The sequence below is a fragment of the Sprattus sprattus genome (genome assembly GCF_963457725.1).
Source record: "Sprattus sprattus genome assembly, chromosome: 1".
NCBI lineage: Eukaryota > Metazoa > Chordata > Actinopteri > Clupeiformes > Clupeidae > Sprattus > Sprattus sprattus.
In genome coordinates, this window is record NC_137920.1 from 42,947,790 (window position 1) to 42,975,289 (window position 27,500).

At 42.7% G+C, this 27,500-nt stretch overlaps 1 protein-coding gene across 1 annotated transcript in view; it reads right to left on the reverse strand.

Moving 5' to 3' along the window:
- zbtb20 (zinc finger and BTB domain containing 20) overlaps nucleotides 1–27,500 on the reverse strand; it is an 85,046-nt gene that overhangs the window by 43,858 nt on the left and 13,688 nt on the right. The window contains exon 2 of the mRNA XM_080836906.1: nucleotides 3,948–4,100. The gene's annotated coding sequence lies outside the window, so the exon portion shown is untranslated. The remainder of the gene's footprint in view (nucleotides 1–3,947; nucleotides 4,101–27,500) is intronic.

The following is a 27,500-nucleotide window of genomic DNA, read 5'->3' on the forward strand; positions in this document are numbered from 1 at the left end:
AGGGTGAGGGGATTGTGATAATCAGTATCTCATCCAGTGGCGTGGTGCGCACAGCACTTTTGGAAATAGCTTGCCATCCTACCAGCCTCCATCACTAAGCTTACCGTGGCTAAGTTAGGTTTGCTGGCGAACTTGGCTTGAAGGATTAGGTAGCCAAGCTAGCTAACTGGTTGTTTTGAAAACATGTGCTTTAACAGTTAGTTACTAGTTTGCAATACCTTCCAGGGTTATTGTTTCTGGTTACCAGGAATGATGTAGCTTGAAATTGGCACTGGTCAGTTTGTCAAGAATCATCTTAAAAGTTGTCGCTTACTATCAGCTGTTAATTGTAAGCTCCTGGACTTGTAGGTTTAGGGCTTAACTATTAATATTTTCTTTACCGGTGAATTGAATGGCTTGTCGATAATACTGTTACTGGTTGTTTTAATGGAGCTTTAATTAGCCTAATTCATTGTTAGGTAGGCTAAACTCTCTCTCAGCCTCTTTCTCGAGAGAAAAAAACCCCAGAGTAAGTTGTGTTTATGAGCACCGGCTTCTAGCTGTCGGCGCCGCTGCTCCGACCCGTTAAGAGTACAGCAGCGCATATTTTCAAGTGGAACCATTCAACGGATCCGGTTTAACTGCCACAAGAGTTGTCAATCTTGTAATAAAGATCTCATTGAGGAACACACTGTGTTTTCTCCTTTTTCACTGCATTTTAATATAGCCTATAAATAGTGAATTTTAATCTAAAAATTGTGATGATTAATCGAAAATCGATCGTTAATTCTTCAACGATCGATTAAGACAATTTAATCGAATGACCATCCCTAAAAACAAGCCAAAACACAATCTGTGGTTTTCAACTCTTATTGTTCGAATGGGATTTTCAACACCTGACAATACACTGTAGAGCATATTGTAATGCAACGTTGAATGGATGAATAGCTTACATAAGGGTACCCAGCACTTTTCAAACCACACTCAAGCTTATGGTTATTGTCCCCACCACTTCTAAAAACAAACTGACGCCCTTGTGCATGTGTGTGTGTGTGTGTGTGTGTGTATGTGTGAATATTGGAATAATTAGGTGTAAATAACGGGGATTAGAAACGGTTCAAAGAACGAAAACAAAAACCGGTAAAGAACGAAATTTTGTGATGAACGTAATGGAAAACCGGAACAAAAACAATTTCAGCTGTTCCGGAGTGAAAACAATATTTTCAATTTCAAATAACCGGTTAATAACGTTATTTTTCGTTCCAAATAACCTTTCTTGAAATATTGTGGGAATAAAATAATTGTTAAAATAAATCTTGAAATAAAGTTTTATTCCGGAAGTGATGGGCTTGGCTACCTGCCCGCTAAATGTTACCCAGACCGCCTGGCTGAAGTGAAACTACTGTTGACACTAGCGAGCTGCGAGTGATTGTGCAATGATTGTGCTGCCTGTGCCCGTTACCTAGGTCAGTGTAGAGCGTGCCTTTTCGCCTCTCAAATATATCCTGTCTCCTTTGCGCAGCAATCTGAAGGAGAATGTTTTGGAGGACATACTTTTCCTTAAACTGAATAAGCAATTTGGTATGTAAGCTATCTGTTGTCCATTTCAAATAGGCTAACTCTCGAGTTAATAGAAGAGAGTAGGCATAGGCCTCTAGCTGTGGACATGAGTTGTGTTTATTTTGCGCGTAATGGAGAACGTTTTGTTGGAGATGCTTTCCGAATTTGAATGTAGGCCTAAATGTGACCGGCTGAGTTTGTTGTCATTTTGTTTTAAAAAAAGTGCGCATTGCATTTAGCCTATAGGCTTCACGCACGCACCCGAATAATGACAAACATTAAGCATGCGCATACCCCCCCCCCCCCCCCTCATAATGACAAACATTAGGCACGCGCACCCCCCCCCCCCCCATGACATTTTTGAAAAGAACGTTATTAACCGTTCTTTTATAGGGTTCTAACCGGTTAATAACATGAAGAGAAGCATAGGAACACTGGAACGGAACAGAAAAATAACGTTTCTGGTCAGAACGAAACGAAATGAAAAATATTTCGTTTTTAATCCCTGGTAAATAATGTATGACCCTAACCCTAAAATGTGTCTATATATTTATTTATTTTATTTGAAACATCCATGCCACAAGGTTTTCATTTTTTGTCTCTCTCCTCTCTCCTCTCTGTCTCTCTCCTCTCTCCTCTCTGTCTCTCTCCTCTCGTTGTCTCTGTCTCTCTCCATTTTCTGTCTCCCTCCGTTTGCTGTCTCTGTCTCACTCGTCTTGCTGTCTGTCTCCTCACACACAAAGCATGTATCTATGTACCTATGTACCTGTATCTATGCACTTTTACATTAGCACTTCCTGTTTATACTGTATCTATGAAATTTTACATTAGCACTTCCTGTTTATACTGTATCTATGCACTTTTACATTAGCACTTCCTGTTTATACTGTATCTATACACTTTTACATTAGCACTTCCTGTTTATACTGTATCTATTCACTTTTACATTAGCACTTCCTGTATCTATGAACTTTTACATTGGCACTACCAGGACCATCTTTCCCCTATGACCCCTCCCCTATGACCCCTTATTCTTTCAGTCTTCCAACTCTCCCAGACTAACCCCAACCAAACATCTCACACGCCTCCTTTCTCACTGGTTTTATAAAGTATAGCTAGCGTGAAAGACTGTGCTCTTAAACACCAGAGCACCCAGACTAGGCAGTGGCAGTAATATCAGTCTTTGAATAGAAGTACTAGTCTATACTCCTTCAACAAGCCGAGACTAATGTACACATTTCTAGAGAAAGAGGAAGTTTCCGTCACAAGCTCTGTGCGGTCAAAGGGCTTCTGAGGCTAAATGACAAGCTTATAACACATACATACACACAAACACACACACACACACACATATATATACACACACACACGCATATATACACACACACACACACACTCATATATACACTTGCATACAGACACATGAATATATATATACACACACACACACATGCATACACACACACATGCATATATACACACACACGCATATATACACATGCACACACACACACACACACACACACTCACTCACTCCATACATCCCGACCTACACGAATGAAGCAACACATATACACGTGCACATACGCATATATACACATTCATACACACACACACACACACACACACACGTGCATATATACACATTTGTGTATATATGCATGTATACACATGCATACACACACACACATATACATATATACACATGCATACACACACACATACGCATATATACACATGCATACTCACACACACGCATATAAATACACATATGTGCACATACGCATATACACATGCACACACACACAAAAACATACACATTTGAAATATAGTCTGGTTATGGTAACTTCAATACCCCCCTCTCACAGACACACAGAACCACACGTGTAGGAATAATACAAAAGTGTGTGTGTGTTCGTATGTATGCATATGTGTGTGTGTGTGTGTATGTGTGTGTGTGTTATCAGTCTTGCAGTGGGTATCTATCTGTTAAAAGGGTTTGAAGTGTTTTTGTTCACATCTGTGTGTGTGTGCGTGTGCAAGCGTGTGTGTGTGCGTGTGTGTGTGGATATTAAAAAATGACCACAAATTAGGACCACAATCCACTGCTTCAAATACCTACTGCACATCTCATCTCACAGGGGGAGACAAAACACACACACACTCCACACACACACCAGAGAAACACAAAAGCACACCGCAACCCACACACCAGAGAAACACAGAAGCACACACACACTCCACACACCAGAGGAACACAGAGGTGCGCGTGTGCACACGCACACGCACATGCACACGCACACGCACACGCACACGCACACGCACACGCACACGCACACACACACACGCACACACACACACACACACACACACACACACAGCCAGTAGGATGTGGACTCAGCGCTCACCTCTTAGAAGCACATGAGGGGGGCCAGGCGGGCGGCGGGGGGTGTGTGTGTGGTGGGCGGTCCCAGTGGGACGTTAGGGGGGGGGGGCTCGGGCGGCGTTCACATCGGAAGGCACTTCCAGCACGCGGTCCACAGCCCAGTTACTGTGGCAACCTGTTCAACAAGGAGGAGATACGTCATTAGCCGTTCGCCTCAGGAGGCTGTCTGACCAGGACACACACCGCTGCCCACACACACACACACACACACACGCATATATACACACCTCTGCCTCAGGAGGCTGCTTGACCACGACACACACCGCTGCCTCAGGAGGCTGCCTGACCACGACACACACCGCTGCCTCAAGAGGCTGCCTGACCACGACACACACCGCTGCCTCAAGAGGCTGCCTGATCAGGACACACACACACCTCTGCCTCAGGAGGCTACCTGATCAGGACACACACACACCTCTGCCTCAGGAGGCTGCCTGATCAGGACACACACCGCTGCCTCACTAAAACTAAGCACTGCACCCTGTGTCGCGTCGTGTCGTGACGTGTGCCGTGATGTCGCGTTAGCACTGGGGAGGGAACGGGCGAGTCGGGGGACTGGAGGACAGACCTCTCCAGACTGGGTGGCAGGGACTGACGGACTTGCTGCTGATGATGGTAATAATAATAATAATTCATTTTATTTTTAACGCACTTTTCATTCACAGGAATCTCAGAGTGCCTACATATTAGAAACTAACTATAATAACACAATAAAATAAAAAATTGTTAACATAAGCATAACAGAAAAGATTTAACACAAGGCCAGAAATGCCTTCCTGAATAAAAATGTTTAAAGTCCAGCTTTAAAGTAGTCCAGCGTCTGCGTTGCCCTTAGGTGGTCAGGGAGGCTGTTCCATAAGTGTGGCGCTGCCGAGCAAAAGGCCCGGTCGCCCATGGTGCGGAGCTTGGTTTTTGGGGACGCGGAGGACAAGCTGTTTGAAGACCTGAGGGTGCAGGTGGAGGTTTGGGGAGTAATTAATTCTTGCAGGTAGGGAGGTGCATATCCATTTATGCATGTATAGGTGATTATAAGGACATTGTAGTCAATCCGGAAAGAGACAGGGAGCCAGTGTAGTGAGTGTAATATTGGTGTTATGTGCTCATATTTCCGGACCTTCATCAGAATCCTGGCAGCGCTGTTTTGGATGTATTGCAGCTTCTGGATGTTCTTGCCAGTGATCCCATAGAAAAGTGATAGGGTTAAAGTGGGGCGGAGTTTGGAGATGTTTCTTAGATGATAAAAAGAGGTTTTGCACAGGTGTTTAATATGATCATTAAAGTTCAGGTGAGAGTCAAACCGTACTCCGAGATTAGTGACTGTGGAAAGCTGGAGAAAGTTGTTGCCCATCCATGCCTTTATCTCCCCAAGACAGGCGGTGAGACATGACATGGCTGCAGTGGGGCTTGGGGCAGTTTTGATATAAAGCTGTGTGTCATCAGCATAACAGTAGAAAGACATCACATGTCTGCTGATGACGCGACCGAGGGGGAGCATGTACATAATGAAGTGGATGGGGCCGAGGACCGACCCTTGCGGAACACCACAGGAGACAGGGAGCTGTCTGGACTTGCAAATTCCCTGTGAGACATATTCAGTTCTGCCAGAAAGGTAGGACTGAAACCACTTGAGTGCAGAGTGTTACGCCCTCCTACTGTCCCTAGGGGTCGTGGTTTTCTTTGTGTTGCTCGTTGGCTGTGTTTTGTTCTCCGTTATTGTATGCAGGTGCGACTTGTGATTGCGGGCGGAGCCAGATGCATCTTAAGCCGGAGTGGCAGTCCGGGAGGGTCTCTCTCTGCTGCGTGCCGTTCTTGCGGCCTAAGCTTATTGTTGTGACCTACAGTTGTTAAAGAATTCTCTTTGTTTGTTATCCGCGCTATAATAAAACCCTAGACACGAGCCCCGCTTGACTTGCCGTCATTCAGTTACTTATCAGAGTGCCTGGTTCGTAACAGTTGGGGCGCTCGTCCAGTAGTAAGGATTTTGTGTATTGTGGTAGGTGAGTAGGCCATTTAGTGTTTGCGACGGTTGGTGAGTACCAAGAGCTTGTGACTTGACTGGGTGTGTAGCGTTACATCGCAATTAGCAGCCGCCGGGCGGAACGATCCGTCACTTTATTATTAGTGTGCTTGCCCGAAGGGAAGCACACTATTGTTCTTCATAATTTTCTTTATTCCGCCCGTTTTTCTTGCATCGAATCAGGCCTCGCCCATTCGAGGTACAGACGCCGTTCAAACACCGAAACGTCCGGCCCGATCCGGTGCAACCTGCTATATCTTTTCGTGGCGGTTCTCCTTGCCACTCCTTTTTTATTCCTCTTTTTCATCACCTTTTTCCCCCATAGACTTGCATGGCAGAACTCTGTGGATTATGACATCATAATGGGGTAATTAAAACTAGCTTGCACCTGTGCTTCACTGACACCTGCGCCAAGGCTCCTCTAGTCTCTGTCCATTCAACTGTATAACTAGGAATATTAATTTACGAGCACAGGGCTCTACAGTGGGCTCTACAGTGTGAGTATTTCACTCGCATATGCGCCTAAAAATAGGCACGTGCGCAATATTGTGAAGTAGAGCTAGAAATGGCTTTGCTAGCTCCCATACTTTCACGTTAGCCTCGGTTAACGTTTAGCTAGCTAACATTAGCTAACTATGAGGTAGCATATCCTAGCTAAATTATACTAGCTATCGATAGCTAACTAGTAAACTCATTGCAGTAGGGACTATAGGACAGGCTACGCACAACATTAATGAAGCAAAAAATAAATGAATATGTGACTGGTATGAATAGCCTTGTCTATTTGGGCAATTCGTTAGCCTTGGTAAACGTTTAGCTAGCTAACGTTAGCTAACTATGAGGTAGCATTATTCTAGCTAAGTTATTATAGTTTGTCTATTTGGGCAATTGTTATTATCATTGACACCACTTTCAACTGTCAAAACTATCCGTCTAGCTAAATCTGTTGGTTATGACATTTCACAGCATTTCATATGGAGGATATGTGGTTGATTTAACTCTAAGGCCAGCTAGGCATAGTAGCCTAGTTGTATTGTGCCTAGGGTGACCAGACGTCCCGGTTTTGAGTTGCGTGTCCCGCGTCCCGACAAAAACCTGTCGGGACGCTAATATGTCCCGGTTTACACCAACCACTATGAAATCGTCCCGGTTGTCAGCGATTACATAGCCGATGTGGTCTTATTATAGCCTGATCATTAACTAAATCCATGTAGAAATACTAATAAAGCAAGCGTCCAGCGTATGATTTGAACAATGTGTGCGTGTGTCAGTCAATCATAGTGGTCTGCGTCTGCAACCTGTGCAACCAGCGTTACAATGTATTTGTTTCTGCATATTAACGTCTCTTCAAGACAGCCAGGATTATAGCCATGGAGCTTAGCTCAAAGTAAACGGTGCAAGGAGTGAAATTGTAAGTAGGCTACAGGTAGTTACAGAATGTGGCTGTATCTGTTATCTGTAGTTGTTAACGATTGTTACCTGCTCAAATGTAGGTTTACTTGAGGTAAATGTAAATATTGGAATGTAGTGGGCTATGGTAACACTAAGTTGGCAAGCTATTTTGTTAGTGTGAACGAGCAAATTCGAAATACAAGAAATAACTATCGACATCTCTCTATTCTTTGCATTAATATATTTCTCTAGTATTTCGAAACAATAATATCAGTCCCTACCTATAGAATGTTGTTGTTTATAATCAGTTATTAATGCTAGTGAATCTTAATTTGACATAATTTAAGTGAATGCATTGGGTGCCTTCCATTTCAGCCCATTATACAAAATGTATCATTGATAATGAAGATTTATTTCAAATGGGCACCCCGAAAAATTGCCATCACATCATTTGAATTTTCCAAATCTAGACGTGATATTCTCATATATTTGAATGACAATTCTCATATATTTGAATGACAATTCTGTTAATCAAGTATTGCCTTAAATTATTATTTACATTGATTTAATTGGAATTCAGCTGTAGGCATGAGATCTGTATCTTGGAGACTAATTGCATCCACAATTACTGCAAGCTAGACTACTATGCAGTAGACACAACACAGGAGGTCCCTGGGCCTGAGAAGGGAAGGGAAGGACTTTAATGTGGCTATAATATGGAATTTTAAAGGTGCCTAAAACTAGACTAAATTGTAATGAGTTTTCAGTCAGTGGAGCCAAAATATAATGGTTGAGCTTGGTTGCTTGCTAAAATATATTGGTTGAAAACAGAAAGGTGTATTCAGTGTCACTGCAGATGGTTACACTGGAAGGCTGGCAGATTCATCCTACAACCTGCATTCAACGTTGTACTGAACACAGAAAACACAGTACTATACAGATTTTGTTCTCAGATATCAGTCTGTGAGGCCCCTCAACAACATATGCGCACAACATATGCTTGATGGCCGCAACAGAGCAAGCACACTCTCGCAGTTCGTTCACGAAACGCATTCTAGTTTTAGTTTGTTGTTTTCTGGTGGTCATCCTTATTCGATGCGTTATCAGAGGTTTGCGGTAGGCTGCACCACTGGCCTGCTGCATCCTCTTGAGCTCAACGGACAAAGTATACCGGGTAGGGAACCCACTGAAGATCAGTGAGAGGGATCAGTTTTGTTTTTTTGTTTTTGTTAGGGGTTGCGGTGTAGCGCGGACCGTCCAGTCACTCACCAGGTACTTAAAGGTCGCTTTAGTGTTGTTGGTGCATTGCGTGTTCGCGGTGCTACAGGTGGGGTTAGAAAGGGTTAGATGATTAGTCAGCTGCTATAGTGTTTCGGGTTATTGCCCATTTTGTGCGTCTAACCTAACCATCACCTGTTAAGTTTAACGTGTCTTGGCACGGTAGAGAGAGCCAGTGGTCATTTTAGGAGGATTTGGTGACCACTTCGAGTTCAGTGTCGCCCTGTTGCAGCCACCCGACACTGGAACTTCTGTGTGTTTGTTTGTTTATTGATATTGTGTGATGATGGCGCAGGCGTTTATTGACGACCCGTCAGAGCAGGCCTTTCATGGTCTAACTAAAGATCAGCTGTTGGAGGTAGCGGACAGTTTTAAGATTGAAGTGTCTGCGGCTGATAAGCGTCTGAAGCACAAAATTAAATCGGTGTTACTGCCGTACCTTATAGAGAATGGAGTTTTGCCACGGTTGGACATGACAGAGGCAGTCCGCCTCAAAGAACTCTCTGTCCGAGAAAAAGAGTTAGATATTGATAGGGAAGCGCTGCGATTAAAGGTAGCAGAGAATAAGTTGGAGCTTAGAACACTGGAGATCAAGGCCCAGACAGAAAACCTTGACCTCGACGACCAGCGATTTCGATCTCCGGAAATACATTAAGTTGGTTCCGCCTTTTTCGGAGAAGGATGTGGAAACATACTTTCTGCACTTTAAGAAGGTGGCGACTACTTTCCGTTGGCCAAAGCATGTCTGGCCGCTTCTCGTGCAGTCGGTTTTGTTGGTCGTGCACAGGAGGTGTATGCCTCTCTGCCTTTAGAGCAGAGTGCTGGCTACGATGAGGTGAAGGCAGCTATCTTGCGGAGTTATGAGCTGGTCCCTGAGGCATATAGGCAGCGCTTCAGGCGTTTTCGGAAGGGCGATCGTCAGACATACACTGAGTTGGCCCGAGAAAAGGAGTTGTTGTTTGATCGCTGGTGTTCGTCTAAAGAGGTTGACAGTCAGGCGAAGCTACGGGATCTAATCCTTTTAGAGGAATTTAAGGACTGTCTTCCAGGGGCTGCTGCGACACCTTGCGCGAAGCGGCTGTATTGGCTGGCGAGTTTACCCTTACACATAACATGTCCCTTAGAGATAGGCTAGGGCTGACTCTTTTCAGTCCGGTCATCGAGACAAGCTGCCGGCTAACGCCAACACGGATCCAGCCTGCTTTTATTGCAAGCAACCTGGTCATTTGGTGGCAGAGTGTCCAGTGTTGAAGAGAAAGCACCCAAAACCGTGATTGATGATTTCCATGTCTACGATTAAGGCAATCGTATGTCATGACTTTGTTTTGTTTGTTAGTGTGTGCTAGTGGGTTTGCTTTGAATTCTTGTAGGCATGTGTGCGTGCATACGCTGGGAGTTCGGAGTGGTGAGTATGAAAGTGATACGTGTGCAAGTGTATGTGTGTTTCCTGATTTACGTTTATTACAGCATGGCTGTATACCCTTCGTTTATTGAAATTGTGCTGCTGCACGCATCCCTGTCCGTGGGTGTGATGCCTTGCACGAAATAATTATGATGTAACGTGTTTAGTGAATTATGGAGACTGGAGTCACCATCTTTGCGGGGAGTTGTTACGCCCTCCTACTGTCCCTAGGGGTCATGGTTTTCTTTGTGTTGCTCGTTGGCTGTGTTTTGTTCTCCGTTATTGTATGCAGGTGCGACTTGTGATTGCGGGCGGAGCCAGATGCATCTTAAGCCGGAGTGGCAGTCCGGAAGGGTCTCTCTCTGCTGCGTGCCGTCACGTTCTTCGGGCCTACGCTTATTGTTGTGACCTACAGTTGTTAAAGAATTCTCTTTGTTTGTTATCCGCGCTATAATAAAACCCTAGACACGAGCCCCGCTTGACTTGCCGTCATTCAGTTACTTATCAGAGTGCCTGGTTCGTAACACAGAGTCTGATAGTCCAATGGTTGTGTGGAGGCGCTCTAGGAGGACAGTGTGGTCCACTGTGTCAAATGCAGCAGTCAGGTCAAGGAGGATGAGGAGTGAGGGTGATCTTGCATCGGCTGTCATCAGCAGGTAATTTGTCACCCTAAGCCAAGCTGTTTCAGTGCTGTCGGCTGAACGAAATCCTGACTGAAATTTTTCAAACAAGTTGTTGTGTTTGAGGTGGTCTTGAAGTTGAGAAGCAACTACCTTCTCTAACACTTTGGACAGGAAGGCAAGGTTTGAGATAGGCCTGTAGTTGGCTAGAACCTCCGGGTCCAGGGTGGGCTTCTTGAGAAGGGGACGGATGACAGCAACCTTGAGAGCAGGTGGGACATATCCAGACTGAAGGGAAAGGTTAACGACTTTGGTGATGAAAGGACTGAGGGCCTGATTTACTAAGATTGACGCACAGTGTTTTTGCGCATTTTCCGTGGTATTTATCAAACCAGATCCGCGCTGGGCAATCTGTGTTTACTCCGCCCTATAGGGCCTGATTTACTTAGATTGCGACCGCAGCTTAATCATGCCAAGACACATGAAAGTTGTGATTTTAAATCAAGGTTATTCCACCAAATATTGATTTCTGAACTCTTCCTAAGTTAAAGCATTAGTATTGTGTAGTTTAAAAATGAATATGAGCTTGTTTTCTTTGCATTATTCGAGATCTGAAGACACTGCATCTTTTTTGCTATTTTGACCAATTGTCATTTTTCTGCAAATAAATGATCTAAATGACAATATTTTTATTTGAAATTTGGTAGGAATGTTGCCAGTAGGTTATAGAATAAAACAAAAATGTACATCTTACTTTAACACATACCAATAAATAGTAAAACCAGAGAAACTGATAATTTTGAAGTGGTCTGTTAATTTTTTCCGCGGCTGTATATAGACGTGGGTGCAATCAATGGTTCCAATTACGTTCGGAAAGTTTGCGATTTCAAAAAAAAGTCCTGTTTGATGTCTCTAATTTCAGCTATGGCAGAGGGGAAATGTATTGACCAGTGCGCCGTAGCAATGCGTCGAGTACCTGGGTGAATATTTGGCTGAGTGAAGGCTGAGATATACCAACTGCTGATGCTATAACTGTTTGAAATGATCCGATGCCAATATTTGCAATGTTGTCCGGAGTTTAACAACTGATGGAATGGATTGTGATCTCCGGTTGGAGGGTTCGATGTCGTCTCTGATCTGGTTCAGTAATTGAAGTATTGCGTGGCTGGTTAACCTGTACCGTCTAATGATTTGTGGTTCGCTTAACTGAAAAATTGTTATACGAGTTGAAAAAAATATTTCTGTGCGCTGTCTCTGTCTATGTCTTCGCCTTGCTCTTATAACTGTTGCCATATCAACGTTTTCAGACTCAATGGAAATGCGCTTCCTGGTTAAGACGTGCTTTTATGAGGCGGAGAATTATCCCGCAAATTAGAGACGTGCGCTTGCCAGGCAGTTTTAGTAAATACCACGCAATACATCATCAGGCGCACTTACCTTCTCTCCTCCCATTAAATTGCGCCTTAGGCACAGGTTCCACCCACGTCTCCGTGCCCTCCCACGTTCACACCCCCAAAGCGTTAATATGCGTCTCTACTCGAATGTGCCTCCATAGTAAATACCGTTTTATGTTTACGACCGCTATTTTACGCCTGAAATGGGCGCAATCCTGTTAGTAAATCAGGCCCTGAGAGTGGGGATGTGTGACTTGAGCAGAGCAGTGGGAATGGGGTCCAGGGTACAGGTACACAATCTCATTTTTCTGAGGATTTCTTCAACATGGCTCTCCCGAACCTCAGCGAGATGTAGAGGAGACAGCACACTCGCAGATAAGGTGTTGGTGTCACAGGGAAGCAGAGCTGGGGAGCTTGACATCAGAGAGCGAATGTTGTTGACCTTGGATCTGAAAAAGTCAATGAAGCTGTTGCATTGCTCCTCTGTAGCCTCAGTTGAAGAGGAATCACTCCCAATCTCAGGGATTAAAACCCTGACCTGAGCATCGTTTATTGCAAACTACATCAGATTAGGCCTCCTGCTTTCGCTCATAGAATAGCAAACACGTTAAATACTGGGTCTCTATATGAAATTAACACTACGTCTGTAAATGAAATAAACACAATGGGCCCTATTTTAACGATCAGAAACGCAAGTAGGACAGCGCCAAACGCAAGTAGCTGTGTGGGCGGCTCTATGGCGCATTTGCTATTATAACGGCGGAAAAAACACACTTGCGTCCGGCGCAAATGTCAAATGGGTTGGTCCAAAGGAGGTTACTCAGCCATAGGTGTGGTTTGGGCGCAATATGCAATAAACCAATCAGAGCTTCATCTCACATTCCCTTTAAGAGCGAGGAGCGCATATTCCATAGCGGCTTGTTATTATAAAGGCGGAATTACCTGGAGGAGGACCGGAGGCCACCAGAACGTGTGTTACCAGAAACAATCACGGCAATATTTTCCCATGCTTGTTTGGAGAAATGTTTCTACTTTCATTTCTCGTTTGTATTTTTTCAGTTACTAGCATTCGTTTTTTGGTGGCAACATATTTGAAATAAAAGTCACAAAAACATACTTTCCGATGTTTTGGGTTCACCCTCACTGAATCACTAGGTTATGTATGCATGGTAATAATATTGCACCCATCGGCACAAGCAGTTCAACCTCACGTCTTCTAAAGTCCTCTAATCTATCCTCATCTACACATCCATGATTCATGGCAATGTTGTGTAAAACACTGGGGGGGCACGTATGTGAATATGGGTGCAGTCTATAGCGCCAAGGACGCCAGGGAACCCATACTTCTCCCAGAACGCCTGCTTAGCCCGCTCTTGGCTGTCGGGTGTTACGGGACATTTTATGAATTCCCCAGCATGTCGGACTAAACCTGACCCCAGCTCATCTGCCAGAGAGAGAGCGAGTGAGTGTGAGTGTGTGTGTGTGTGTGTGTGTGTGCGTGCGCGCGCGTGCGGCCAGCCACTGATCAGGCTCTCCTCTCTACCGATCTCTCCCTCCCTTTTCTCCTTATCTCACCGCAGAAATGTGATAGGGACAGTGTGCGTCTGTCCCCAGCTCATCTGCCAGGAGATGGCCGACATCAAAACCGCCATTACAATTAACCTGAATCATTTGGGTCAATGTGTACGCTAGATGTATGCCCTTTTTACCGGAGAGGCCACCAGAACGTGTGTTACCAGAAACAATCACGGCAATATTATCCCATGCTTGTTTGGAGAAATGTTTCTACTAGGGATGCACCGATCCGATACTTGTATCGGTATCGGTACCGATATTGAAGGAATTTCTAGATCGGGTATCGGTGACAATGGGCCGATCCATATTTAAAAAAAATATATATTTTTTTTTTTTTTTTTTTTTAATGTTGATTTTTATGTGTTTACATCGAGGCTTTGTTTAATTCATACCATGCTCCGGTATCATTGTTTTAAACGGACTGTTGTTATATTGAAACACGCACATTCAAAGATTTAGGGTGCCGCGATGGCAGACAATCCAGAGACCAGCCATAAAAAGCCTTCCCGCACGTTAACTGTATGAAAAACTCTCTGTTGATAGTGACGTTGCCTAGCAACGCTGTCTGCTCAGTTAAGTTTTCAGTGGATAGTGACAAGTTCAGTTCGTCGCCCATCAGTGGCAAAGTAGTTGTGCCTTTTACATTTCCAATGCTTAAATCATCATTGTTCAACATGTATGTGAGGCATTGTGTGCGTACATAATGAATGTAAGGGGTTTCATGAAGTTACGACTGTGATAGGTAGAGTATTATGAGTGCAGGTTGCTATTAGTAGCAATTAGCATGCTAAGCGGAGATTTAGTTATTTTCTGATGTTGATTCGCTGTAATAAAGATGGGTTCATCCTGTTAAGATTTCGACTAGATGAGCTATGAATGAGATTCATGTTGCCTAGTGTAATGCCTAGTGTAATGTCCACAATTATATGTATCGAGTAATGTTAGTTGTGTAATTGTTATCGTGTAGCAATAACTCATGTTAAAGTAATTCAGTGCAGTCCCAATTCTCATTGCAGGCACACACATGTGTACGATCACATGCATCGTCATGTAATGGAAATTGATGAATATGATTGCTAACTAATATGAACACTAGCCCTAGTTAGAACGTACATTATTTGTGATTTTTTTTATCCTATGTTATGAATTGATAGTGATGACTAGACATGATGTTAAGTAGCAAATGAGCAAAAAATGCACCAAATGCAAAAAATGGTGCAAAAAATGCACCAAGATCTCATGTCATGCACTCCTCTTTACTCCTCTTTTCTCCCTCTCGACGTGTGGTCACACACATACACACAGAACTGGTAACTTTACCATACTTTCGCGCTGTTTTTTTATATCGGTATCGGATCGGTATCGGCCGATACTAAACCTCAGATATCGGTATCGGTATCGGAGGTGAAAAAAGCGGATCGGTGCATCCCTAGTTTCTACTTTTCATTTCTCGTTTGTATTTTTTCAGTTGCTAGCATTCGTTTTTTGGTGGCAACATATTTGAAACAAAAGTCACAAAAACATACTTTCCGATGTTTTGGGTTCACCCTCACTGAATCACTAGGTTATGTATGCATGGTAATAATATTGCAATTTGCTCAAGCAATACTCTGGAGATGGCAATGGTTTGCTTACCTCATTATAGAGGAGGTAGCGCTTCTGTCAGGTGAGCTCTCCTCTCTCGTGCTGCTGCTGGGGCATTGGGGTTTAATGGCATCGGCACATGCAGTTCAACCTCACGTCTTCTAATCTAAGTCCTAAAGTCTAAAGTCCTCTAATCTATCCTCATTTATGTCATTGACACATCCATGATTCATGGCAATGTTGTGTAAAACAGTCTGGTTTGAACCGCCATTACAATTAACCTGAATCATTTGGGTCAATGTGTACGCTAGATATATGCCTATTTTTAAAATATCTTGGATATGGATATCACAATGATTTCCTTATGTGGTAAATACTTTATTTTCCTTGTAATTATATATGGCTTGCCAAAAAATTGGTGTAAATCTCTCGTGTAGACGACAGAAGTACCGTCACGTGTAGCCTATAGGTCCTATACTGTACGGGCAAGCACACGCGCCCTTAAAATAGCGTCTGAATACCCGCCACAGACTCTAGACAATGCGCCTGTGACATTAGACCAGCTTTTTTCTGGTCAACGGTGCACGGCGCACGGCGTTGTTTTTAAACTGCAAAATACCACTTGCGCCAGAGAAACGCCTTCTCTGTTCCGCCCCGCCCATGCCGGCGCAAGTTCGGGAGGGAAAATCCCGCTGTGCGCCTGGTGCAAGATAGGAATGATACATGCGTCGGTGACAATGTCAATTGCGCTGGGTGCAAGATAGGGGCCTACGTCTCTAAATGAAATAAAATAGAGAAATTAAATTAAATACAGAACTAAACACTTTGTCTGTAAATGAAATAAACACTACGCCCCTAAATGAAATAAACTAAAGAAATGAAACACTACGCCTCGTATGAAATAAACTCGACGTCTGTAAATTAAATAAACACTACGCCCCTAAATTAAATAAACTAGAGAAATTAGAAGCTTTGGCTGTGTATAAAATCAAAAAGGTAGACGTCTGAATAGTACAGCAGGGTTAGAAGAGGGTGGGGGCAGTAAACAGGCGTGTCATTGGAGGAGAAAGGCATTTTAATTTCATTCTAAATCCAAACAATATATAGCACACAGTAAAGATGGCCTGTTTCTATGGGCTACGAGGTACTACACCTCATACTTACACATATTACTACAGAACTCATAGGGAACTCTGACTCCATAACTCAAAGGGGACTATTAGGCTACTACACAACTCATAGGGAACTAATACTACAGCTCTCATAGGGAACTAACTCATAGGGACCTAATACTACAGCTCTCATAGAGAACTATTACTACATAACTCATAGGCAGCCGTGGCCTACTGGTTAGGGTTTCAGGCTGGAAACAGTAGGGCGGCCTGTTCGATCCCCGACCAGTAGGAAAAATGTGGGCGGGGGAAGTGGTAGACCCCATGCCCACATCCACGGCTGAAGTGCCCTTGAGCAAGGCACCTAACCCCGATCACTGCTCCCCGGGCGCCGCCAAAGGCAGCTCACTGCTCCGGGTTAGTGTGTAACTTCACTTCACTGTGTGTGTGTGTCACTTCCCTGGATGGGTTAAATGCAGAGGTGGATTTCAGAGTGTGTGTGTCTACACCACCTCTGCCATAGAGAGGACTTTCACTTTCACTTTAACTAATAATACAGATCTCATAGGGAACTATTACTCCATAACTCATAGGAAACTATTACTACAGAACTCATAGCTCGTAAGCCGCTTATAATTGCCTCATGCAGCTAACGAAAAAATGTAAGCCGAGCCGATTGAGTCTGAGCCGATCGAAAGAGGTAGTCTACGCCGATCGGTAAGCCGCTTAAACAAGGTTGATGTAACATGTAGCTACTGGTGACAGGTAGGGCTGGGGGTAAACGATTATTTTGTAAATGATTAATCTGGCGATTATTTTATCGATTAGTCGACTAATCTAACGACTAATTGGACGATTAGTCTAACGATTATTTTTCTGTTTCTCGATTAAAACCATAATGTATCTCAAATAAATACCAAACAAATCTTAATAATATACTTTATTGAGCACCGTTTAGCACAGCAAAAGTCCAACAATGCATTTTATGTTTATCTAGAGACACAGTAAAAATGTTTGGTACTCAAATGAGCCCTATGACAATTTAAATGTTTTCAGTGCTCATAAAAACATTCATTCATTCATGAGCACTGCGCACCACCTTATCTGCAGTCCTGGCCTGGACATTGCTTGGCGCCATTAGTTGACATTGGCGATGTAACGTAGTGAATCATGATTAGTGTTAACATAGCCCACTACATTACAATATTCCCTTTCATTTACCTCAAGTAAACCTACATTTGAGCAGGTAACAATCGTTAACAACTACAGATAACAGATACAGCCACATTCTGTAACTACCTGTACTTACAATTTCTCTCCTTGCACCGTTTACTTTGAGCAAAACTCCATGGCTATAATCCTGGCTGTCTTGAAGAGACGTTACTAGGCAGAAACAAATACATTGTAACGCTGGTTGCACAGGTTATGCAGACACAGACCACTATGATTGACTGACACACGCACACATTGTTCAAATCATATGATGACACTTTATTAATATTTCTACATGGGTTTAGTTAATGATCAGGCTATAATGAGACCACATCGGCTATGTTATCGATGACCACCGGGACAATTTCATAGTGGTTGGTGTAAACCAGGACATTTTAGCGTCCCGACAGGTTTTTTTCGGGACGTGGGACACGCAACTCAAAATCGGGACGGTGCCGGTAAAATCGGGACGGTGCCGGTAAAACCGGGACGTCTGGTCACCCTAATCATGATACACTATAAGCTGGCCAACGTGAGTCAAATGTTATGTTTTTGACTCGCACTTTGTTCGTGCTTGGTTGCCGTGTTCTGCAGCCGTAAGTGAGATGCTAACTAACGTTAACTAAACTGACACAGCTGTCTAGCCGTTAGCTAACGTTAACTACTAGCAACCAAGCACGAACAAACTGCACGGAGAGCTAAGAAGATAGTAAGCTAGCACCACAAAAGTGCGCAGAGCTCAAGCTACACAACACACTGAACAAACGTTAAATTAATGTAACCAACGTTACTTATTATCCCCTTCACGAGAGACAATGAGGTGGCTCCGCTTCAGATGCTCCCACATCGCTGTTGTGCTGGTGTGGTATGCCAACTCCATTAGGCAAAGACTGCAAATAACGACACCTGTACGTTTGGGACTGAATTTGAAGTATTCCCATACCTTCGATGATTTAGGGCGAGGTATTTGGACTTTTTCTTTTAATGGGGCTTTTTGCAGGGCTTTGATGGGCATCCTGCTGTGAGGTGGTTGGCGTTTCTATCTCCATTCTAATTGCGCAATGTTTGTTTCTGTTTGGGTCAGCCACGTGTATGTGGCGAAGCGTCGACGTAAAAACAAGGCGTTGACGTAATTTTGAAATCGACGCGTCGACATCATCGACGCGTCGCTACAGCACTAGTGACAGGTAAGCCGCTTATAGGGAGTGTTATGCGCATGCTTGCCTACGTGGCAGTAGACCACCAGGCTACAGACCGTAAATGTAAATATCAGCAGTAATTAAACAACTGTACTGGTATGAAATGTACTACTAACATGCCATTCTCAAATTAAAGCCAGTGACATGAGTATTTTGGTGGAGTTAACAATGTGTAACGACAGTTAGCATACCTATCTAGGTAGCATTACCATTGGATCTGAATGGAAGTTATTCTAAGCTAGCTGGCTATTCCACCACCCAGGCCTCTTTGCCAGTCCGCTTCACCTGCTCTCTCTCTCTCTGACAGCCGCTCATTCATCTCCCTACGGTCACTGGATAAAGGCAGAGCGATACGCAGGTCCCATTTCCCATGAGGCTTTGCTCTGACCATTCTACATTCATTTATGAACAAAAAATAAATAAATAAAATCGCCGGCCAATTTTTATTTGTGGTCATGAAAGTGATGTAACGTCTGAATAAAAAGAATTAGATCAAGATAGGAGGCTAAACTAAAATCAGTAGGCTGGATTAATGAGAGTGAGTTCGACACACACCAGAAGTGAGATGTAGAGAGACAAAGAGTGTTATATATAGTGGTTGAACTACTATCTTGTTTAGATGTCGGTGGAGTTTTTCACGGGAGCATGGCTTGATTGACATTATTTTTAACTCAATGGGCCGCTCATGAAATCTCCCAGTCGTCCCGATGGCCACTCCGCACCTGATTTCGATGCAGCTGCCTGTGCACGAATGTAATCCATGTAACCACTTTCCAACAAGAGCCGCTTCCCTTAGAACTTTTCACACCTACTCGTGAAGACGATTCCGTCAGAGCGGCTTACAAAAAAGACACATGTATACGCAGCTATAGGGACCTAATACTGCATAACTCATAGGGAACTAATACTGCATAACTCATAGGGAACTAATACTGCATAACTCATAGGGAACTAATACTACAGCTCTCATAGAGAACTATTACTACAGAACTCATAGGGAACTAATACTGCATAACTCATAGGGAACTACTGTGAAGAGGGACACCAGAGAAAAGGGCTCAAATTTGATGACCAAATCCCATTGTTACACCTAACCTAGTACAAAATCTACAAGCAAATCCTTTCATACTAATAAACATACATACTCCTTTACATGCTAATAAACATATTTAAAGCATCTTTGAGAACTTTGAAAAGCGTATTATAAATTTACCAGACACACATGAACGGCTGACAGACAGACAGACAGACAGACAGACAGACAGACAGACAGACAGACAGACAGACACATAGACACGATAAACTCTGATATTAATGTGTGTGTGTGTATATGTGTGTGTGTCAGACAGACACATAGACACGATAAACTCTGATATTAAAGTGTGTGTGTGTGTGTATATGTGTGTGTGTCAGACAGACACAGACACGATAAACTCTGATATTAATGTGTGTGTGTGTATGTGTTGTAGCCGTTTTGGACATTTTTTTGTCTGAACTTAAAGTTTGCATTTCCCCTGAGTTAGTTGGGTTGCGTTATGTAATTATACTGTTTCTATGTTTGCCTATTCTATGTTTGCCTATTGTTTCTTAACCTGCATATTAGACTACCATTGTTGAAGTTTAGGTTAATTGTTTAATTGTCACCTGGACCGCTGATTAGATGCCACCTGGACGGCTTATGAGTAGCGTCACCTGAATGGCTAGGGGAGTAGAAGACTGGTAGCAAATGGTGGGTCTAGGTGGGTTAAACATACGTTTTTTTGACCACTTTTCGGTACACTTTTCGGTGCACTTTTCGATAATAGTTTAGCCCTTTTTAGTTTACTGTATTCAAAGTTGATGGATTTATACTACTCGTTTATGTTCACCCTTTTGAAGCCACAATAAATGGATTATTCTTTTAACTCGAAACTACCGAGAGTGCGTAATCCACTACCTGCTGACGACCCACGGCCTTGACTGGATATTGGAATATGGAAAATTAGAAACCATAGAAAGGCCGCCACATTTAAGTCAAAAAACCTCATGGATTACTAGAAAACAACTTGGAATTTAGGACGAAGATGGACCAATGGATTTGGACGTGGAATTAACTTGGAACTTGGACATCGCGAAAGCTTGTGAGTAACGCAGTGAATTGTTTGTGAATATCCCGACGCGTCGGGCTGGACTTTGAATCACTGATTTAAGGAAACAAAGCAGATATTTAATTTGAAAAAAAAAAAAAACGTTTTTGAATTGGACATTGAAGAAGTGAATTTTTAGTTTTTTGAAATTGCTGGAAATTGAATTAAGTTAAAAATGGTAGACCATGAACAAGACATAGAAAACTAACGTGAACTTTTTAAGTTACTTGGAACACACAGAGGCAAACTCAGCTTTCTAACAAGAAAACGTAATGAAATTGAGACTTGTATACAAGCAGGAGAATCAAAAGAATCAGTTAATAAGTAGGGATGCACCGATCCGCTTTTTTCACCTCCGATACCGATACCGATATCTGAGGTTTAGTATCGGCCGATACCGATCCGATACCGATATAAAAAAACAGCGCGAAAGTATGGTAAAGTTACCAGTTCTGTGTGTATGTGTGTGACCACACGTCGAGAGGGAGAAAAGAGGAGTGCATGACATGAGATCTTGGTGCATTTTTTGCTCATTTGCTACTTAACATCATGTCTAGTCATCACTATCAATTCATAACATAGGATAAAAAAAATCACAAATAATGTACGTTCTAACTAGGGCTAGTGTTCATATTAGTTAGCAATCATATTCATCAATTTCCATTACATGACGATGCATGTGATCGTACACATGTGTGTGCCTGCAATGAGAATTGGGACTGCACTGAATTACTTTAACATGAGTTATTGCTACACGATAACAATTACACAACTAACATTACTCGATACATATAATTGTGGACATTACACTAGGCATTACACTAGGCAACATGAATCTCATTCATAGCTCATCTAGTCGAAATCTTAACAGGATGAACCCATCTTTATTACAGCGAATCAACATCAGAAAATAACTAAATCTCCGCTTAGCATGCTAATTGCTACTAATAGCAACCTGCACTCATAATACTCTACCTATCACAGTCGTAACTTCATGAAACCCCTTACATTCATTATGTACGCACACAATGCCTCACATACATGTTGAACAATGATGATTTAAGCATTGGAAATGTAAAAGGCACAACTACTTTGCCACTGATGGGCGACAAACTGAACTTGTCACTATCCACTGAAAACTTAACTGAGCAGACAGCGTTGCTAGGCAACGTCACTATCAACAGAGAGTTTTTCATACAGTTAACGTGCGGGAAGGCTTTTTATGGCTGGTCTCTGGATTGTCTGCCATCGCGGCACCCTAAATCTTTGAATGTGCGTGTTTCAATATAACAACAGTCCATTTAAAACAATGATACCGGAGCATGGTATGAATTAAACAAAGCCTCGATGTAAACACATAAAAATCAACATTAAAAAAAAAAAAAAAAAAAAAAAAATATTTTTTTTTTAAATATGGATCGGCCCATTGTCACCGATACCCGATCTAGAAATTCCTTCAATATCGGTACCGATACCGATACAAGTATCGGATCGGTGCATCCCTATTAATAAGCACATGGAAACGTTTCATCATCATTTGGAAGAATTTATGGAATTGCAAGTTTCAGTTCAGAGTTTGTTAGTAAGCGAAGACGAGCGAGAATCTGACCATACGGGCTGGTATGAGCCTAAGTTAATTGGTTTTAGGGCATTTATTGAGCAAACGCAAGCATGGTTGATTGATGGTGACAAAGAAGATGATATTCTGCCTGAGGACAGCGTTTCCCAAGTAGGCCCGTCTCCGAAGGCGCATAGCAGGGGTGCAGACGGCGCTGCGAAAAGCTCCGCTAAAAAATCAAGCAGAGCTTTTAGTAAAGTATCGACTACATTCAGCAAATCCTCCAGCAGAGGAAGTAGGGTTTCTAGAGCCTCATTGGCACAAATTGAGGCCGAGGTAGAGTGCGCTGCTTTACGTGTAAAAGCGCAATCGCTACAAGAAAAGCATGCACTGGAATCGGAGGAGCTTGAGTTAAAAGCACGTAAAGAGACAGAGGAGCTTCAGTTAAAGGCTCGCAAAGAGGCGTTAGCGTTAAAAACGGACTTGGCCGTAGCTAATGCAAAATTGCAGGTTTTGTCTTCCATGCAAGATCAGGAAGAAAGTGATAATGGATCACAAAGAGCATCATCAGGTAGCTTAGTCACAGCCACAACGGAGTTCTTGCCACCTGCAACGATACAAAAGCCAACGAGAACAGTGGAAAGACCAAAGTAATCCCCTGTTAATTTGAAAATAACTCCTGTATCATTTCCCCCAGTCAGCTTACCCAAACCATCAGCTAGACTTAAAACAGAACGCAGTCCAGTGCAAATAACTCCAAAACACCCTGTTGGGGCTGAAAGTGTTGCTCTTGCTGAGGTGATGAGAAAGCAAAAACCAGATTACTGAAATGCTTGTTACACAGCAAAGGAATGAGCCTGACTCTAAAGAAACACCCATGTCAACAGCTCTGGTGTCCTTCGAAGCTGAAAACCATACTGGGGCCGGAGCAAAAGAGTGTGCACTGTCTGTCGTCCCGGTGAAAGTCAAGTTGGGCAAAGGAACCAAAATTGTGGAGTCGTATGCCTTCCTCCATCCGGGCAGCTCTGCCACATTTTGTACAGAGGAATTGATGACTCAGTTGAATGGGTCCGGAAAGAAAGTAGAGATACTGCTTAAAACGATGGGACAGGAAAAGCCTGTAAGTACATTCAAGCTAGCTGGACTGGCAGTTTCTGCTTTAAATGAAAACACTTACCTAAAGCTGCCAGATGTCTACACACAAAAGTCAATCCCCATCACTAAAGAAAACATTCCTACAGAGGAACATGTAAGGAAATGGCCTTATTTGAAGGACGTCGAGTTACCACTGATAGACGCAAGCATTGGGCTGCTGATTGGGGTGAATGCTCCTAAAGCACTGGAACCTTGGAGGGTAGTGAGGAGTGAGGGTAGTGGGCCCTATGCTATGCTAACTCATCTTGGGTGGGTCATCAATGGTCCTCTAGGTTGTTATGAAGATGGTGATGGGCATGATTCTGCTTTTGTGCAAGTTAACCGCATATCTGTTAGCAGTTTGGAAGAAATCAGACAGTATGATCAGGATTTTGTGGAACAACACTGTGATGAACAACAGAAATGCCTGTGTAAGATAAACAGTTTATGGAAACCATGTCAAACTCTGCCGTGCTTAAAGATGGACACTACCACTTGAGATTACCTTTTCGTAACTCTGATGTTAGAATGCCCAACAACAAACAGATTCTGCAGCATCTCTGTAAGGAGAAATTCAGTTGGGATGAGACGGCTACATTAGAATTGGCTCAAGAATGGCAACGATGGGTGTATGATTTGGTTCTGCCTAACTCATTCAGCATCCGCAGATGTTTCACGCCCAAAGATTTGGATGAAATCGCTTTGGCACAGCTGCATCACTTTTGTGGTGCCAGCGAAACTGGATTTGGTGCTGTGTCGAACCTTCGGCTACCAAACAGCAAACAAGAAGTGTGTGTTGCCTTTGTTATTGGAAAAGCAAGAGTGGCACCACTAAAACCAGTCACCATGCCACGTCTGGAGCTCGCAGCTGCTGTTCTGGATGTGCGCTTAGACAAGATGCTCTCAGCTCAACTGCAGTGGAACTCTTAACTCTCAGCTGCTGACCTGTCTTTGACAGAGGAGACCCTAGTGGGCTTTGTGCAAAGAAAACATTATGGAATGAAAATGGCTGCTTTGAGCTCTTGTGCCGTGAAGAAGTCAAGTCATCTATACAAGCTTGATCCAGTGGTCGCTGATGGAGTGTTTAGAGTTGGCGGCAGATTAAGCAAATCAGCCTTACCTGAGGAAACAAAACATCCTGCAATCTTGCCAAAGGAAAGACACTTTTCAAAACTCATTCTGCAGCATGTCAATGAAAGAGTTGGCCATAGAGGAAAAAACCAAATGCTGCCCACTCTGCGTCGTCACTATTGGATCCCTCATGCCAACACAGCTGCAAGAAAGTCAGTGTCAAGGCACAAGCAAACTAATAGACCCTTTTATGACCTACGTCATAAACGTTAAGCGCAAACATTCTGGAGGCAAAAAAGCGGAAATTTTAGCCATAGTTAGTGACAGTGCAAGAGGATTTTGGAGAGATAAAGCTAAGGATTTCTTCGTCTCGGTTTCTTCGTTAAAAAAATGCCATCTTGTTGTGTTGTGGGATGCCAAAACAGGTCAACTAAAAAAAAAAGGTCTCAATTTCTACCGCATTCCTTCGGGGAAAAGACTGTTTAATGCAAACAGGCGTAGATTCTGGCTTCAAGCTATAAAACGAGTGGACTGGACTGAAGACATCATTAAAAATGCACGCATATGTGGGTCACATTTTATATCCGGTCAGTGAATTTTGTTTATGTTAGCTGACTTGAAATTGTGTTAGTTAAATCTGAGATAACTTAGTTGGCCAAAACAGCTCCCTAGATAGCTAATGTTATCCATATCTAACTTTAGCCTTGCAATTTTAGGTTAACTTAACGTTAACGATATCTAACCATTAACGTTAGCTAACCGTTAATGTTAGCTAGTTCATAGTACATTCATTTATTCATTTCATACAATTATACAATGCATACAATGATCGTGGGTTGAGTCTGTGCTTAATTTACTCGTAGGAGAAGCCTCAATTAACTACGAAAGCCCCGACATTGTCCCTTCGCCAGAGACCTGAAGCTAAATTGGAGAGGTAAGGCGTGTTTGCTCTTGATAAGTTAGCAGCCAACAGTGCCTGCAACCTAGAGCAGGTGATGTTAACTTATGGCATCAAAGCTAGCTATCCAAGGTAACATCGCCTGCTCTGTATTGCAAGCTTTGAGAGAAATGGCAGTCAGTAGTTACCTCTATTATGTGCGATCTAATCTTACAGATTTTCAAAGGAATAAACTGCTATCTGAGAGATCTGTTAAATCACCTTCCCTATTGACTACTGATCTTTGCCCTGGTGAGAACACACTTTTCAATTCAATCAAACATGTAAAATGTACTTGTGCTACTCATTATTTGTGTTTTACATGTGGTGTCAGTAAAACTTATAATTCCTGTCTTCACATTAATGTCTTACAGTTGAAGATGAGCCCCATTGGAAGAGGATGCCATGTGCCCAAAGAAAGATTATGAAAATCTGAGGCACATGTATGAACAGATTCAGGTTGAATATGTGAGCCTGCACCAAGAGTTTGGTGAAATCCAAAATGAAAACAAGAAGCTAATAGAAGAGCTTCAGAACAACAAGTATTCTTACCACTCAATCAGAAATAACAGTGTACAGTTTCTTTTTCTCACAGGAATAACTACTATAATCTTTGACTGGTTATTGAAAAAACTAAAAGGCAATGTAGAAAAGTTTACTGAAATACGTACCCTGGGAGATCACCTACTGATTGTGCTTATGAAACTTAGATTGGATCTCACTAACACTGACATAGCACTTAGGTTTAAAGTATCGAACAGCACAATATCATGCATTTTGAGAACCTGGTTACCTTCTATGGCTAAAGTGTTGAAACCACTTAAAAAATGGCCAAGTCAGACTGCTGTTTTAAAGAACATGCCCAAAAGTGCACAGAGATTTTTATAGACAGACCTAGTAACTTGACTGCCCAGGCCCAGACATGGTCTACATATAAACACCACAATACAGTTAAGTATTTAGTTGGCATTACACCCGCCGGGGCCATATCCTTTCTATCCCCAGGTTCGGGTGGCCGGGTGTCAGACAAGCAGATTACCAATCAATGGGATTTTTAGATCTTTTGGAGCCTACAGATGACATTTTAGCTGATAGGGGCTTTTTAATTAGAGAAGAGCTTGCCGCGTATGGTGCCACCCTGCTTATTCCAAATTTCACCGAAGGAAAAAGACAACTACCAGCTAATGAGGTTGACACATCAAGACAACTTTCACTTGTAAGAATTCACATAGAAAGAGTTATTGGCCGGTGGAAGAATTTTAAAATCTTACAATCGGTCATTCCAGTGTCACAAGTTGACCTCCTAGATGATATAGTGAATGTGTGTGGTGCCCTCACAAATCTCTGGAAGTCTGTTGTTTCCAAATGATATAAAATGAACTGTGTTTGCTGATAAATGTAATCCACAAATGATATTCAGACAAATAAATGACTATGTACTATACTTTCTTTATTAAATTAAAACTATTTGAACCTTGTCTTAAGCTCATGCTTTTTTACCTCTTTCACTGCTTTCTTTAAATTTGCACACAGCCGTAGTGGAAGTGGCTGTCACATTGGACACAGTGAATCATTTTACCATAGTCTGGCTTTTCACACTGTATGCAGGCTTGTGTTGTTTTACATGCTCCTGATGTACAAGATGCCCTCCCTGTCCTCCCCATCCTAACATAGAGCTCAATCTTTAACAGCACTGCTGCTGCATGGCTGCAACAAGACCCTATAGCCTGCAATGTCAGATAAAAAAAATGGTATAAGACAAAAACGAGTATACTAAATGTGGCTATCATAACAAATATAAGTTGTATTGTAGCATAAATAAGAGTTACAACGCTTTTTTTTTGTTAGATGCCAAATAGCCTGGAAAATGTTTGAAACCTCAAGAATAGGTTTGGGCTTGGACG